Genomic DNA, 15608 nt, shown 5'->3' on the forward strand with positions numbered 1-15608 from the left:
AATTTTTATTGTCCATTTAAAAACTTCATTCTCCTTTTATTCCTCAAGAAAAATCCAGCTCCTCTGTCATACAGATCCTCCTGTTCCCGTTTCAACAATAAGTCTTTTTCTACCACCACCATGAAGCTAACACTGAAAGTCCAGTCTGTTCTATTCTGTATTTTTGTTATTAGTTTTAATTTTCTGTAACTCTGAGAATGTCCGCTCAGCATTTAGCTTATAAGACACTACAGAAATCTAGTTTCCCGGTTGTGACTCCTGCTCTCTGATCAACCAAACAAACGATGAGAAAATGTTGACGCTGTCCGAGACCAGATCGCAGGCCCTGGTGTCTTCAACTCAGCACCTGATTGGTCAAAGCAACAGTCTCTCTGACGTGTGTTTCACCCTCCAGGTGCCTTCACTGCTCGTTTTGAAGGCCTGAGGCAGATTTATGGACCCTAGCAATAGATGATGATCGAAATATGATTGGATAAAAGCTCTAAATAAATACAAGCTGTTGGAAGCTGAGCAGCCAGGAGAAAAACTATGAAACGAAGAAAACAGATGATTCAATAATAGTAATAATATCCTTATATTAATATTACTATTATAAAAAATATAAAATATTCTAAAATGTAGTGATTCTGATTGTGTTGCCCTGACGGCACACCACTGCCTAAAACATTAACTCATATATTTAGGTCCCCTAATTCTAAACCACTAATGCACTGAAAGCAAAAGCTAATTTTAAAGTACTAAAATTATCCAGTCAAACCATGAAAATTCTTCAACAGACAACATGAGTCACATATTGCCATGTTACTCTCTTAAGACTTATAACTGACATTCCACAGCCATATTTGGGTTCATTGTCAATATATTGTCTCCGAGTGGATAAGTGACAAATATATGAACAAAATGTGTGACAGTATTCACTCTCAGCTGTTAATAATAATGTTGATCAATAACATTTAAAAACTCAGTTAGTGCTTCTAAATTTAGCAAGTGCTAATCCACTAAAAAAATTTAAAATTAGCAAAAGCCCTAAAGCACAAATTAGGAAATTAGTTCCCCTRTTAGTGCTTTAGTGCTTTAGGGGAACTGTGCCCACCACTGCATATCAGGGTGTCATTTTGTGTTAAGATGGCTGCATGATGCCCTGTCCCTTTTGGTTATGAACAGGCCTATCTCTACTTCAGAAAAAATAATATGTCCCCTAAATTCACTGTTGGCGGTTATCAAAAATGCACCTGTTCAGTGGATAAAGTTATTAATAAGCTTAGTTTTAATCATGCAGTAAAGTGTTAGCATTGTTTCTCACAATGAAATGTTGTGTTACAAATAAAAATAAATTAAGAATAAACTTAATAAAAGTAAAATGTTCCTGTAAAGTCAAAAATGCCAGTGTTAATTTAACACCCAGTGTTAATTTTAACACCAACAAAGTGTCTATATGTGTCCACACTAGCTGGTATTAAAATAACATTTGTGAAAGTGTTAAATTTCAACACCAATTTTTTTTGTAAATTTAACACCAACCAGTGTTTAATATTCAACAATACTGGGTGTTACATTAAAAAAAAATAGTGTTAGTTTTAAAATATAGTGTTAGAAGTGACACCAGCCAGTGTTAAATATTCAACAAAACAGTGTTAAAATAAAGTGTTAAAAATTATACCAGTATATTATTATTTTTAACAAAGGAAATTGAGGTGTTTGAAAGTTTAACAGACACCACAAGGTGTCAATACACCATCAAAATGAGAGTCAAAATTTAACACTCAGAGTTAAAATCAAACTCTTACTCAGTAGTTAGTAGAAAAGTATAATGGAGCCACCCTTCACAAACCAAGAGTTACCTCTCACTCATGGTGTGTTATTTTGGCCAATAACACAAACTTAAAGTTGAACAATTTGATCAAACTGAACAAGAAAGCTAACCAGAACAGCTAATTTTTACTCTCATAAACTTCTTTAATAGTCATAAACATGCAAAAACGTCATTTCTGCAAGATTTCTAAGCAAGGAATGCTGGGTAAATACTGGTCTGTCTGACATGAGGTRAAGAGGGCGGGGCTTTTTAGAATGTTTCTTTCAACACTGCATGGTGTTATATAACAACACTGTTAAGTGTTATATAAGACTTAACWKTGGGCGGAGCTTATTTAACACTGTCCAGTCTTGAGGCAACACTGAGGAAATCAACACTGTGAATTAATACTGGGTCTCAGTTTATTCAGAAAGTGTTAAAATAACACTAGGGGTTGTTAAATCAACACCCAAAAGTTTAACACTGAAATTTTAACGCTCCTGTTGGATATGATAAATTGTGTCACAATAATTTCATATCTCAACTATAGAAGTGAGTTTTAAATGGATGATGAAACTAATTAAATGAAGAATCTGTCTTGAAAAAAAATTAATAAAATCAAGTGTTTATTTAAGGGAGCATAAATGTGTTTAACAAACCTGTTAAATACACCAAAATGTAGGAAACTGCATCTGCATCATTCAAAAATTTCTGGGGGAGAACCCCCAAACCCCCACGTGTGCAAGTGGTGATACTCAGRTCCATACGGACCAGGAGGAAGGTGTGAGACTGTGTTCAGGCCACAGCAGATCTGTTCATATTTTAAGAACAATCGTTTAATTTTATTGTTTGTATGTATTTATTGGAACCGCATTCAATGCTTTTTATTAATGGTGAAAAATGTTACATGTGTTCTTCTGGTCGATATGGATTACCTGTTCAGCTTGTTAGGACAGAATATTGATTAAAATGAATAAAAATGCTATAGAATGTTTATTTATTATCATTTTAAAAATTAAGGGGAAAGGTAAAAATAGATTATGACAGGATTATTTTTTTGCCCGTCAGCCAAAATGACAGAGAAAAAGTCTAGTGCAACCTCTGATGTGTGTGTTATGGTGTGACAACTTGTCTAGTTACAGTGTTAGAATGGTATTCTTTACTTACTCACAGAGGGCAAAAATATAATGCATATTTAAAGTTGAAATAATGTAGCACAACAATTCCAGAAGTGTGTATGTATGTTTGTTTTTCTTCAAGGACTGAAAACCTCTACCAAATCACAAAAATCAAATTAGATAAAGATATTAAAAAATGAAAAAAATAAAAATTATACATAAAAAAACAACAGAAAAAAAAGTGTTTGTGTGCGTACTTGTTTTTTGTTACCTCTGTAGGATCTTGTCTATTATTGTCRGGATCAGTAATCCTTTAGGGGACCCAAAATGATGGAATGCCATTTTTGAATCAGGTGTTAGCTTTAAGACCAAGGTGTGAATTGAGTTTAGGTCAGTGTTAGTAGTGTACTAGGGTAGTTAGGTTTAGAGTTGTGCTACAAAAATGACTGGAAATGAACAGAAATCAATACACAGTCCTAGTAAGGATAGAAATATAAACTTGTGTGTGTGTGTGGTGTGTGTATGTAGGAGAGTAAGGGTGGGGGTACTTGGGGTGCTTACCAAAGACAATCATTTAGCTGCAGTGTTCACTTAAATGAAACAAGCTGAGATGTACAATCCGATCAGGGTAACGGTGCAAATGTCTCAGCCTGCAAAGATCTGCAGAAAAAGGCGCTGCACAAAGGAAAATGAAGTATTGCAGAAAATGACCCCCGTCCAAGTTCCCCTGTTCTTTTTGTACTGCTTCATATTCTGAATTTTCTTCCCCCAACCACACACCTCCCATCYCATCACTCCCTCTGTACCTCTCTCCCTCCTTCTCTGCAGCAGACTAGAGCACAGTCAGCTACTATGGGGACTGCAGTGTTACGCTATAGCACAAGCAGAAAGTGGAGGGGTGGAAGGTAGAGCAGTTGTGTGTGAGAGTCGGTGAAGGGGGGGGGGGACAAAGATGACATAGGCTGGAGAATAGGTGTTGGGTATTTAATAGTAATAGGAAGCAATGCAGCACTCAGACTCAAACTGTACTTATAAACCATCTTCAGCTGTTAGTGATGACAGCAGAGAAGAAGAAATACGTGACAAAACAATAACAGAAAATAAGAGAATGCAGCATCTATTAAATGAACCAATGCTTAAAACATTCGACTTCAAAGAATTCCTGGTTCCTTTATTTGTTCTCCCCCTATTCGAATGCATCTCCTGAAACTAAGTCATCTATCATTCTCAGCCGCTGCAGCTGCAGCTTCTGCAGTGACTGTCCACCCTCAACCCCTTTCAACCCAAGCTTTATGTCACAATGTTGGCACTAAATCTGACTGCAACACTTTTTAAAGTCACCCCTGCTGTCATACTGTTTCTGTCAACTTAAAATTCAATGAGTGCGACAGGATTTTTAGCTTTTCGCTTTTTACGCACCATAGAAATGTTTTCTTCTTTTAAAAAATATCTGCCAACGAATAATACCTATAGTCTAAAATTTGATGAATCATATCCATGTCATAAATGTGATAAAAAAAATCTATTCATGACCCTTTATGAGTTCAAACCTAAACCTCCAGGGACGCATTTGTAATCCATCATACACAATGTGGGTAAGGACACATTCGAGTCACTTCCTTTGGAAACTCAAGAGAATTGTACAAATCCTTCTTTTTAGTTGAGACTCACTATGCTTAGATCGGCATTTTCAGACAAATTTATACTTATGCATCTTTGTGTTGATGATTCATTATGTAGAATTTATTTAAAACCTGTAAAAAAGAATCCAGAATCAGTGATTTAAACTTGCACTTTATCTAATGCTAAGTGTGATTAAAAATATGTTATATTGTTTTTTTTTTTTGTCTTGAAAGTTACAGAGGAACTATGCTACCTTAACATTAAAGAGTTTGTTTTCTGCCATGGGTTAACCCTCGACACTCCTATAAGCAGGTATGCCAGAAATGAGTCTGCCCCATGGACACATTCTGCTGGTTTTAACTCTTTGATMTGAGAATGCTAATGTTAGAAATTACATGATCTTGTGAATGCAGGAGCATCAGCAGGGTGAAACCTGCTGTGTCCAACAGTGGAGATTTTCCATTTAAAGGGSCAATATTACGTGTTTTCAGGCATTTATTTAAATACTATACCATAATAAAGTATCTATGTCACCTTTAGCTGTTATTAAAATGCTGTTTTTGTTTAAATAGAAAATAAACTTGTCTTCTCATCATTTCCTCTTCTAAACGCCTTGAAATTGGCCTCTGTCTCTTTAAGAACCACCTTCGCTTCTGTCTCGCCCATTTCAGTGGAGGGGGGAGGGTCGCGCTCACGAGGGGCTGCCGTGATGCAGTTTACTTGGCATCTGAAAATACATTTCCTCAAAGAAATTTTTAATCTGAAAAGAGCTTCACGAGTGAGAATTAATGTTGAGAGCTCAGCAGACAGTTAGGTTTCACTTTCACTTTCACCCAAGAGCCTGCAGGAGTCATTGGCGGGGTGTGTGGGGAAGGGGGTGGGGAGGAGCGCTCTGCCATGAGGAAGTTTGGCTTAAAGACACATCCTAGGGGCGTTTCTGGTCCCAAAAGGCGTTTCTGGTCCCCACCTGTTGTTTTGCTCCTCAGCATGGCTTCCTAAAAATGCTGCAGGATTTCTCTAACATGCATGAATGAGTCAAAGCAAGGCTTTGGGCTTTTTTTATGAGAGTATAACATTATAACATGACATAAAACTCAAAAAAGTTGATTTTACATGATATTACCCCTTTAAGTGATTTATTTAAAGGATGGAATTAAAGATAAATCAGTAGCGTCGAGTCAACCAAGCAGCTTGGAGAAGATAGACTAGACATGAGCAGAGCACAAAAAACACAAAATCTAAAGATAGAAATAAGATATTCTCCAACATGATAGGCCCATTTTCACTGACTATCATTGAATTTAGGTCACCCACAGGTGGCTCTATCTAATTATGTGCCTTCTGAAGGTAGTCATTGGGGGGTTAATACAAGGGAAGATTATATAGGTACTGTATGCATCAATTTTAAGTTTGATATTTTTTGCATTTATTTACTGCAACTATTTTTCCCCCATTTAACTTTATTTCTTTGGAGTATTTTTGTAGAATTATTACATACAATCATATTAAAATTTTAATAAAATTCTAGATCAAACAGCAAGAAAAGAGAAACAATGGGAGTCGTAATGCACAGAGCTGCCCATTGTCACCAATTCTGTAACCTATTACGTTTATGGACAAGAGGTGCAGCCAGGGGCCAAAATGGGGTCAGATTCAGTGGACTCAGGATTCAGTCTTTGCTATTAGAGGATGCTGTGGTCTTGTCAATGTCATCATTCTGTCATCTACAGCTCTCAGTTGAATGATTCAGAGCAGAGACTGAAGAAGTTTAGATGAGCACCTCTAAATCTGATGTCATGGTCCTTAGTCAGCAATGTGTGAATTGCCCTCTCTGGGTTGGGAGTAAGTTGTAACCTCAAGTAAAGGATTTTAAGTATCTTGGGGTCTAACTCACAGCCAGAAAGTGTCCAACTTACTACTGGCAAAGTGAACTAAACTTTTGCACCGCTTCTTAGCCCCTTAGCAACAAACCTTCAATCCAMTACTCACAGAATCCCCAGTGTACCCTGGGGAACACAGTAGAATGCCTTTTCCAAGTCCRCAAACTACWGGTAGAGGTTTYGGCCAAACTCCCATGTCCCATCTAGGTCCCATCTAGCTCTTCACCCTTGGGGTTAAAGAGATGGGCCGAGAAAGAAGCTACATTATTCCTTCTGAATCTGAGGTTCGACTATCAACCTGACTGTCCTCCAGTACAAGACAGAGACCTTACTGAGAAGGCTGAGGAATGTATTTCCTTGTAACTGAAATGCACACTCTGGTACCACAAACCAATCCAGTGTTAATGCCTCTGATGTCCATGGGATGTTGCAAAAGCGAGACAACCGAGACAGCTCATCAACATCCATAGCCATGAGGCACTCAGGACGGATCTTGGAGCCCTGCCACTGAAAAGGTTTTTAATTACCTCAGCAACCTCAACCCCGGTTATGGATTAACTAACCCCAAGGCAGTCTGCAAACCTGACTCAGGAATAGGACAAATGTCCAGACAACTATTACTAAAAGCYTGTGAAAGTATACACAAACCATTTGAGAAACGTAGTTTAAAGTCAATGCAAGACTTAGCGCATATAAACTATAAAATATTTCTCTTCTTTGAGTATTTAACAAATAGTAATAATATGCGTAGCCCTAACTCATTTAAAACAGTAAAGGTTCATCTGATTTATTGTTAGACAGTGAGGAAAAATGTTAAATATCTTTCTATACAGTGGACGAAAACAACTGGTTTCAACCCACACTGAGGCTTTACTTTCACAGATATACTACGTTGAAGGTACATATATTAACATGGATGGAGTTATTGATTCAGGAATCAGAGCCAACATCTTCCCTACCAGTATTTATTCTCAGGAGCTAATACTGCCCATAAGTATGGTGCACAAAATCTGCTGGATTTCAGTTTGGTCAATGTCAGTTCTATTCTTATAACACATATTTAACAAATAACAGAAGTTCGTCAACGTCCTTTAAAGATTAGTCAAAAAAAATGTAAGACAACTACTGTATAAAAGGAAAGAAATATAAGAAATAATAAAATACAGAAACACACCATAAAACCATCAACTCTGAGTGTACGGAGCCCGCGAGGGGACATGGGAGTTTTTTTTTCATTCCCACGCAATAGTATTGCGTTACCTCACAATACCTTTTGCGTTCCCTCGCAAAAGTCATTTATAACTGTTGAGTCTGCCGGTTTATCAAAAAATTCACATGTTCACCATTAGCGAGTTAGCCTACAACTTTAATTCAGCTTCAGAATGAATATATCACACAGCCACTTAACACAGTGCAGTCACGCAACATCAATGTCAGTTTCATAAACTTGTGGTGACACATCCTGTTTTGGTAACTGGATATTTCAAAATAAAAGTCTAATTTAATTCAGTTCATATACAAAACAAACATTTGCGTGGGATCGCAAAACAATTTTGCGTGGGAACGCAAAACAATTTTGTGAGGGAATGCAAACGTTTGTGAGGTAATGCAAAAGGTTTTGCAAGGTAAGGCAAAAGTATTGCGAGGTTAAGCAAAGATATTGCAAGGTAACGCAAAAGTATTGAGAGGTAACGCAATAGTATTGCGTGGGAACACAAAATAAAAAAATCCCCCCATGTCCCCTCGTGGGCTCATTATGATTGGATTTCAAATTCTGCCTCAATCAATCACTAAAGAAAAAAGACGGGTCTTAAAAATAGATTTAAGTCTCAACAGTCTGAGTGGTCCATGTATAAAGAGGTAAACTAGTCCACATATTTGGAGTAGCACCTGCAAAATCCAGATCAACTCTATATTTTAGTTTGGATCTTGGGACATTGAAGACAAACTGATTTGTGGGCCAGAGTGCATATTGAATAGTTTGCTGTGTACCAGTAATTATAGACAAGAAGGTGYGGATGTAAAGGAGATCATATAAAGTAAATATAATGGGATCAGACCTTTTAAAACTTTACAAGCAAGCAACAAAATCTTAAAATCAATACAAAAAGAAACAGAAAGCCAATGGAGAGAAGCCAGGATTGGGGTTACATGTTCATGTTTTTAGTGCCTCTTAAAAAATGTACTGGTGCATTTTGGATGGGTTGTAAGCGATGCAGAGATTATTTATCTAAACTGACTTATAAAGCATTACAATAGTCCAACTAAGGAGTAATACAATGAATCAACAATCAAAAATACTACCAACATTCCTGACAGCAGAGCGATGATATGAAAACCAAAGGTGTCAACCAAAGCTGATGAATTAAAAGTTATTTCCATTAGAATTTCAAAAACTGAATTTTAACCATACTTCAATGATACTGTTCATCCTAATTGACAGATACTGTAAACCTGGATGTCATTAGAAAAGCAGTGGGAACAATGCTGTTTCCTAAAAATGGACCCTAACAACATAAGTTTAGGACCTAAAATAGACCCTTGAGGTATCCCTTAATTCAGACAAGCTGCAGATAAAGAACATTTCCCAAAATGAACAGAAAAACTCTTTTCAGAACTAATACACCTGACTTGAATGAAAGAATGATCAACAGTCTTCTGCAAAATCTGAAGAGACAAGTCAGTTACCAATTCAGGTGGGTTGGAGCAGAAAAATAAGAAAACACRCATAGCAGCCCTCAAGGACCAGGACGGGACACCCTTGGTCTATAATTTGAGAGTACTGTTGGGTCGAGGTTCTTCTCTTTTATGAACAGCAACATCAGAGCATGTTTAAAAGCAGCTGAMCACAGCCTGATGCAATGAACATATTAATCAGAGTAACAACTATTGGACAAAGGTATTGAAAAACTACATAAAAAAGACCAAAGGAAACACGATCCCGAGGGGAAATTCAAAGGTAGCATTTCATGCACAACGTCTAAACAACACAGCTAAAGTCACCAACTTAAACTGTTCAAAGGCAGCTGAGGATGAACAAGGTGAAGAGTGGTCCATGTCCCCTCAGAGGGCCTCAGAGCAGAGATTTTCTTAAAGAAAAACTTTAAAAATGTTTCACACAGTGCAGGAGACTCAGCAACATGATCAGCATCGCAAGGATTCCCAACAGAATTCAAAACATTAAAATCAACCTGAAGTCTTTGATTGTTGTTTAAAACCACATTTCTTAAAAAAAACACAATAAGTCTTGTAAGCATCTGTGATAGTTTATGACTAAGCTGTCCAATGATCACATGATGAAAGAAGCTACTTTTTCCTTTTATTGTTGTTTCTCACATCTGATCTTTCACACCTAGCTGTCCCACCCCACACACACATACATGCATGCACATGTGCACACACATACACTTGGTCACACTAAGACATTCATCCTTGTTACTAACTAGTTTATGTTCATGATAGAGGAAGATAAAGGTGTTTGTTAGCTAATTAAACCATTACATGTGTGTATAACTGTTTTTTTTCTTTTGTTACAGAAAGAAAAACACACAAAAAGAGTGATTTCTCACTAAAAATAATTTCTTTTCAAATTTGGTTAGACAAAATTCCTTAAAAAAAACCTAGCCTTCACAAAAAGCATGGTATCCTTACTTGAATATTTTGTTGAACAACAATTGAGGCAATTATTGCATCAAGTGATTTCTGTAACCCTTACTGAGACTTCTACACCTGTGATGGGTATACTGGTCCAGCTATTTCAGGTTTTAAAGAATCCTTCTGCAGGCTGCAGGTTTCAGCTCCTTCCAAAGATGTTCAACAGGATTTGAATCAGGGCTCCAGAATACATTGATAATCTTGAGTTTTCATTGCACCCTGCATGGGTTAAAGACCCCCTAAACCAGATGCAGCAATGCAGCACCAGAACTGAACTGAACATTCTACATTGTCTAATGCTGGGTTTATGTTTTATTTTTGCACTGACTTGTTATCAAAAAGGGTTCAATTTAACACTGTGAGTTAAACTGACACTCCAGATTTTGCTGTGTACCAGTCTGATYGATTTGTAAAACGACATCCCATTGAGGAACTCTTGAGGTGTGGAGGCGCAGCACTCAGATACTTTATAGCGTCCACACAGCAGAGACGAGCAGGCAGGTAAGGCAAATTAGTTAATCAAATTAGTTTGGATTTTGGCTTTAAACACAAAAACAGCGTGATCATCAAAAACTATCTTTAGAAAGATTTTGCCATATTCTACTTATGAAGGTCTTGCCTCCTAAGCTGAGTGAGCTGCAGCACCCCCCTCCCCCACTCTGCAGCCTCTGTGTGTGAGCGGAGCAGACAGCTCTGCTGCTGCATTCAGAAAAAAATAAGTTTTGTTGGCCCATGACTGAGGACGCACGAGGACATATGTGGCAGTCAGGATGAAACCCATGGAAACACATCAGGAGAGACCAGATRAGAATCTGTTCGATTTTGCAGCTTTTTTGTGCTAAATCAGATATTCTGTTACAAAAAAGAGCAATCAGGCAACACCGTTTTAGGTGAAACATTTCTAACACATTATTATATCTCAGGTAAAATGTGGTAAACTCTGTGCTGAAGTAGCTGGACTTTAGCAGAAATATCTGAAATATAAAGTGATATTTAGGTTAATATGTGAAGCCATGTGATTAGGACTGTTTTTAATCTGATTTGACACAAATATTTAAAAATGTTCATGTTTTTAYAGACTAGAATGTTTTCATTTACACAGGATGATTTTTAAGCACTTTGATAAATCATTGAATGTTCTCACTATTTGCWGTATTTTTGATGAAATTTGCCAACATTTTTGGATATTTTGCTGTGTAACTATTGACAAACCAACAAACAATATGACACAATCAGGTGAAAAACGTTATAAAACATGCAATTTAGAAAACTAAAAAAAAAGTTTMATTTCGGGGGGAAAAATAAAGAAAAAGAAATGATTTCATATTGGTCCATGTACTTTTAGGTCATTTGTTTTTCGTTTTAAAAACAGATGTTGGAAATGTAAAACATTCTTCTTACAGAAAGGTTAACCTAAAAGCAGAAGAAGCTCAGGAACAAGAGCTGACAACTGTTAAAGAAATGTAATGCTACACTGTAAAATATGAAACGCTGGATTTACTTAACCATGTTATGTTACCTGGTTCCACTTAACTGAGTTGAGTAAATTCAAAGCAATATACCAGTTTTTTTAACCAAAGAACATGAGTATGTTKCTTTGAATTTACTCAACTCAGTTAAGTGGAACCAGGWMACATAACATGGTTAAGTGRATCCAACATTTCATTTTTAGAGTGTAGTTCACTAGCGTTTATTTACTGCGACTGCCTAGTTAGCTAGTTATAAGGTTAAATTTGTTTATTCATCCCATTATCAGACCATTTAATGTGGAGTTGAACGAATAGTTTTTAAAAGGAAATTCGCTAGACTAGCTTAAAAAATACATTGTGCAATTAATTAAAGACATGCAAAAGTAGATAGCTAGCGTTTATTTATTTATATACAGGCAGCTGCCTGTTATTAAAAGTTATTTAACTAGCTCCACCTTAAATGGTCTGATAATGACAGTGTTAAACCTCTGGTTTAAGGGAAATAAAACAACGGACTTCTTTTAAATTTTTGGAGTATAAATTAAAATAAAACCATCGGCTTTTTTTTGTTTGTTTTTCCAATATCTGTTTTTAAAATAAAAAAAAGCATGACCAAAAAGTACAAAGAGCCACATTGTGCAATTTTGCTGATTTTATGTATTTGTTACTGTAGCAACATTTGACTAAATACATTATTGGCTGTTTTAAGGTCGTTTGTGACACATTAGAACCAAAGAAAACTGTTATATGTTTTAGTGTTCAATTCCATTTAATTGTTTTTATTTTTATAGTTTCAATTCACAACAAGCCATCATTAAACTCTTCCCATACATTATTAAATGTGTATGTTATCTACCTATGGAAGCCAGCAGGTTGAATCTCATCCTGAGCAGCACACAGGTGACTGTGGAAAGGAACGACTCTCTTTTGCCAGGAAGAAACCCGTAGCAGAACCAGAACCAGAACCAGAACCAGGATGATGAGTGTATTTGTTTAAAGCCTGCATTCAGATGCACTGACTATTGCTTTCTGATCACATCACAGCCTTCTGAATTGTAATAACAATAAAACATGAAGATTCCCTTTATTTTTGTCAAGAACAGTGTCAGCTTGTTCTTTTAAATAATTGTGGTAAACCTCAATTCAAAAGCACTGAGAGATTTAAAGCAATTTTTTATTATTACTTTTAGTTTTTTCTGGGGTTTTTTTTCTTTCTGCAATGAAAGAAAAAAATACAAATGCATGTATTATTTTATATTTATATTAAATTATATTATCATCTATATATTTGCAGAAATGAGTTAAGGATTTTGGTCCTTACTTAGCTCTTTGGGAATATTTTTGCCCACCCTCTGTTCTCCAAGTGACGTGAATCTCTTATTCAAAAATAGATCACCTTTCTCTGCTCCAACACACTTAACATTAATCTTTTTATAATTAATGAGCTTCTGCAGAACTGCTGAAGAGGTAATTTAACAACTGAATCAGGTGTGCTGTAGCAGGGTAACAACTAAAACATGCAGGATGGTGGCCCTCCAGGAAACGGCCCCTACAGCTTTATAATGATTCTGTAGTAGCTGTGACACAAAAGGACTTTTAAGACAAAAACTTACTAGGGATGAAAAAAATCTTGATACACTGAAATATCGCAATATTTAATATCCTGYATTAATTCTCAGAAGCAAAGTATYGATTTTTAATYAAGGCTTAATGGRTGGATGTTGCAAGAGGAAATGTGAAATACAAATGCAGTTCTCACTGTAGCTCAGTGTTCTTCTGATTGCACTCAAATAAACTGAATTGAATCAGATTTTATGCATGTAATGCATGGCATACTCTTTATACTGAGTTTTTAAAAGTTAGAATCTTTTAGAGTAAAAAAAGAAATAGGCAAAATACTGCCTTGCTTGCAGTGTCGCAATATATTGCAATTTTTATATGACGACCCCTGTATCATAATATGTAACATATCACCAAATTCTTGGTAATACACAGTCCTATAATTTACAGACCAGCACTACCATACTTTCATTTCCGTAGTTAGTAGATGCTCTACCCAACAACCATGATCATCTATARCAGTGGTTCCCAAACTTTTTATCTTCTGACCCACAAACTATCCATGGCAAAACTTGTGACCCCAAATATTACTGGTCTGAGTACACGAGCTTCATTAATAACTCTAAAAACACAGGCTTTTTGACAATATAAATAGCTTGTACACAAATATAAATACTTATTTTGTGTTTTTGTAATAATTATAGGGAAAATATTACATCAGTAATTGTTTTATTATCCTTTAAATTGATTTCTGTAGATTATCCAAGGTGCTTCATGACCCATAATTGGGTCCCAAGCCCAACTTTGGGAACCAAAGTGCAGTGGTTCCCAAACTTTTCAGCTTTTGACCCACAAAATAACAGTAGCAGAGACCTGTACCCAACTACGTTTGGATGATAAACATTTGTATCAGGTCAACAAAACATGGACATAGTAACAATATTTTTATACTACATTTMTCCATTTTAAATACACTAACCTCACTCCTTTGTAACAACTAAGGCAAAAATGTAATAAATTCATAAAATCTTTTCAGGACCCCACCTTGATGTTTCGGGACCCCACTTTGGGTCCCGACCCCAACTTTGGGAAACACTAATCTATAGTGTTCTTACTATCTTATAGCTGCAACCCAAGGATGTGAATGGATGCTCAAGAATATTGGTTATTTAACATTAACTTCTTTATTTCCAAATTCCTCACAACTAAAAATGGATTGATTTTAAATGACTGACATTGAAGACAAGCTGTAGGACAGYTTTACACACAGGAGAACAAGACCTACCCTAACACTGGAAATAAATGTGAGGAAGGAGAATTTGAGCGAGACGAAAAGTGATCTGTTCTCTGTGGGATCATTTTTTAAATGTAAATTTACCTAAAACCATTAGTTCAGAGCTGCACTCTCGGTCTTGGTGTCTGAAAAGAGTTAATCAGAGATCAGATGAGGAGCTTCTGCACTGCAAGATCTTTGTTCTGGTTTAGSTGTGCGCCAACATGTGGACATCTCTCACAAGAACGCACCTATACTTTGTATAAAAAACTGTTTTCTTAATATTTCCCCCAATAAATGTTGATATTTCTATATGTAAACCAGTAAATAACAGTAACAGTCCTGTGCAACCTCACAGACAGATGAAGAGATTTGATAAAGCTTTGATTATTTGAACTGGTTGAAGCCCTTTCAGAGGGGAACAGAAAAGTGCCTGAGGGACGGACTGCGGCTGTCCGGACACTCACCCGGGCGTATTTGGAAGAGTAGGGGTCCTCGAACAGAGCCCACATCCGGGGCTGCCACACCTCCCACCACGTCGCCCTGCGGCCGTCCTCCTGCATGCAGAGCCGCTTCAGGTCTCCGTCCGCCCCGCCGGTGAGCGCCGGGTCATCTTCAGGCGCATCTGGCTCCGGAGTCTCGAAGCTGTCCAGGGCTTCCTCCGCGTCCCGGTGCTGCCTGTAGTTCATCCAGCAGCACGCCTCCACGTCCGTCTCATCGATGCCCCAGAAGGCGAGCTCCTCCTCGAACAGCGGACCGCAGACGTCGCTGGGACAGTGGAGCTTCCCGGTCCGGTAGTAGTTGAGGATGAAGGCGAAGGTGGCCGGGTGACGGTCGAAGAAGAACTCGTCAGACTTCGGGTCGTAGTCGAAGTTGCTGAAAGCGTCCGGTTCGGTCAGCCAGGACAGGCGGGTCCCCGGCAGGGTCTTCAGGGTGCTCCTGTACGTCTCGTGCCGTGTCCCGCCGCAGTTGATGACGATCTTCTCGCTGTCTGACGCCGAGCCAGTCATGGCTGCGCTGGGGCATGCTTCGGTCGGTGCGGCCAACTCCTGCTGCGGCTGCTGCTCCGCTCCATCCACCGCCGCTCCCGGTTCTGCAGCCTCCCTGTCCCGTCCGAGCACTATGTGGTCCAGGCTCTGCAGTGTCTGAGAGCAGGTGTCGGGAGAGAGAAGATGGGAAGGAGGAGTCTCCTCTGTGTCACACACACACACACACACACACACACACACACACACACAC

General features: G+C 37.7%; 1 pseudogene; it reads right to left on the reverse strand.

Annotated features, from left to right (window-relative positions):
• Positions 1-15494, reverse strand: part of LOC106529050 (potassium voltage-gated channel subfamily C member 1 pseudogene) — an 18055-nt pseudogene extending 2561 nt beyond the window's left edge.
• Positions 15495-15608: the final 114 nt, after the last annotated feature.

Source organism: Austrofundulus limnaeus, unplaced genomic scaffold, assembly GCF_001266775.1.
Source record: "Austrofundulus limnaeus strain Quisiro unplaced genomic scaffold, Austrofundulus_limnaeus-1.0 Scaffold420, whole genome shotgun sequence".
Taxonomy (NCBI): Eukaryota; Metazoa; Chordata; class Actinopteri; order Cyprinodontiformes; family Rivulidae; genus Austrofundulus; species Austrofundulus limnaeus.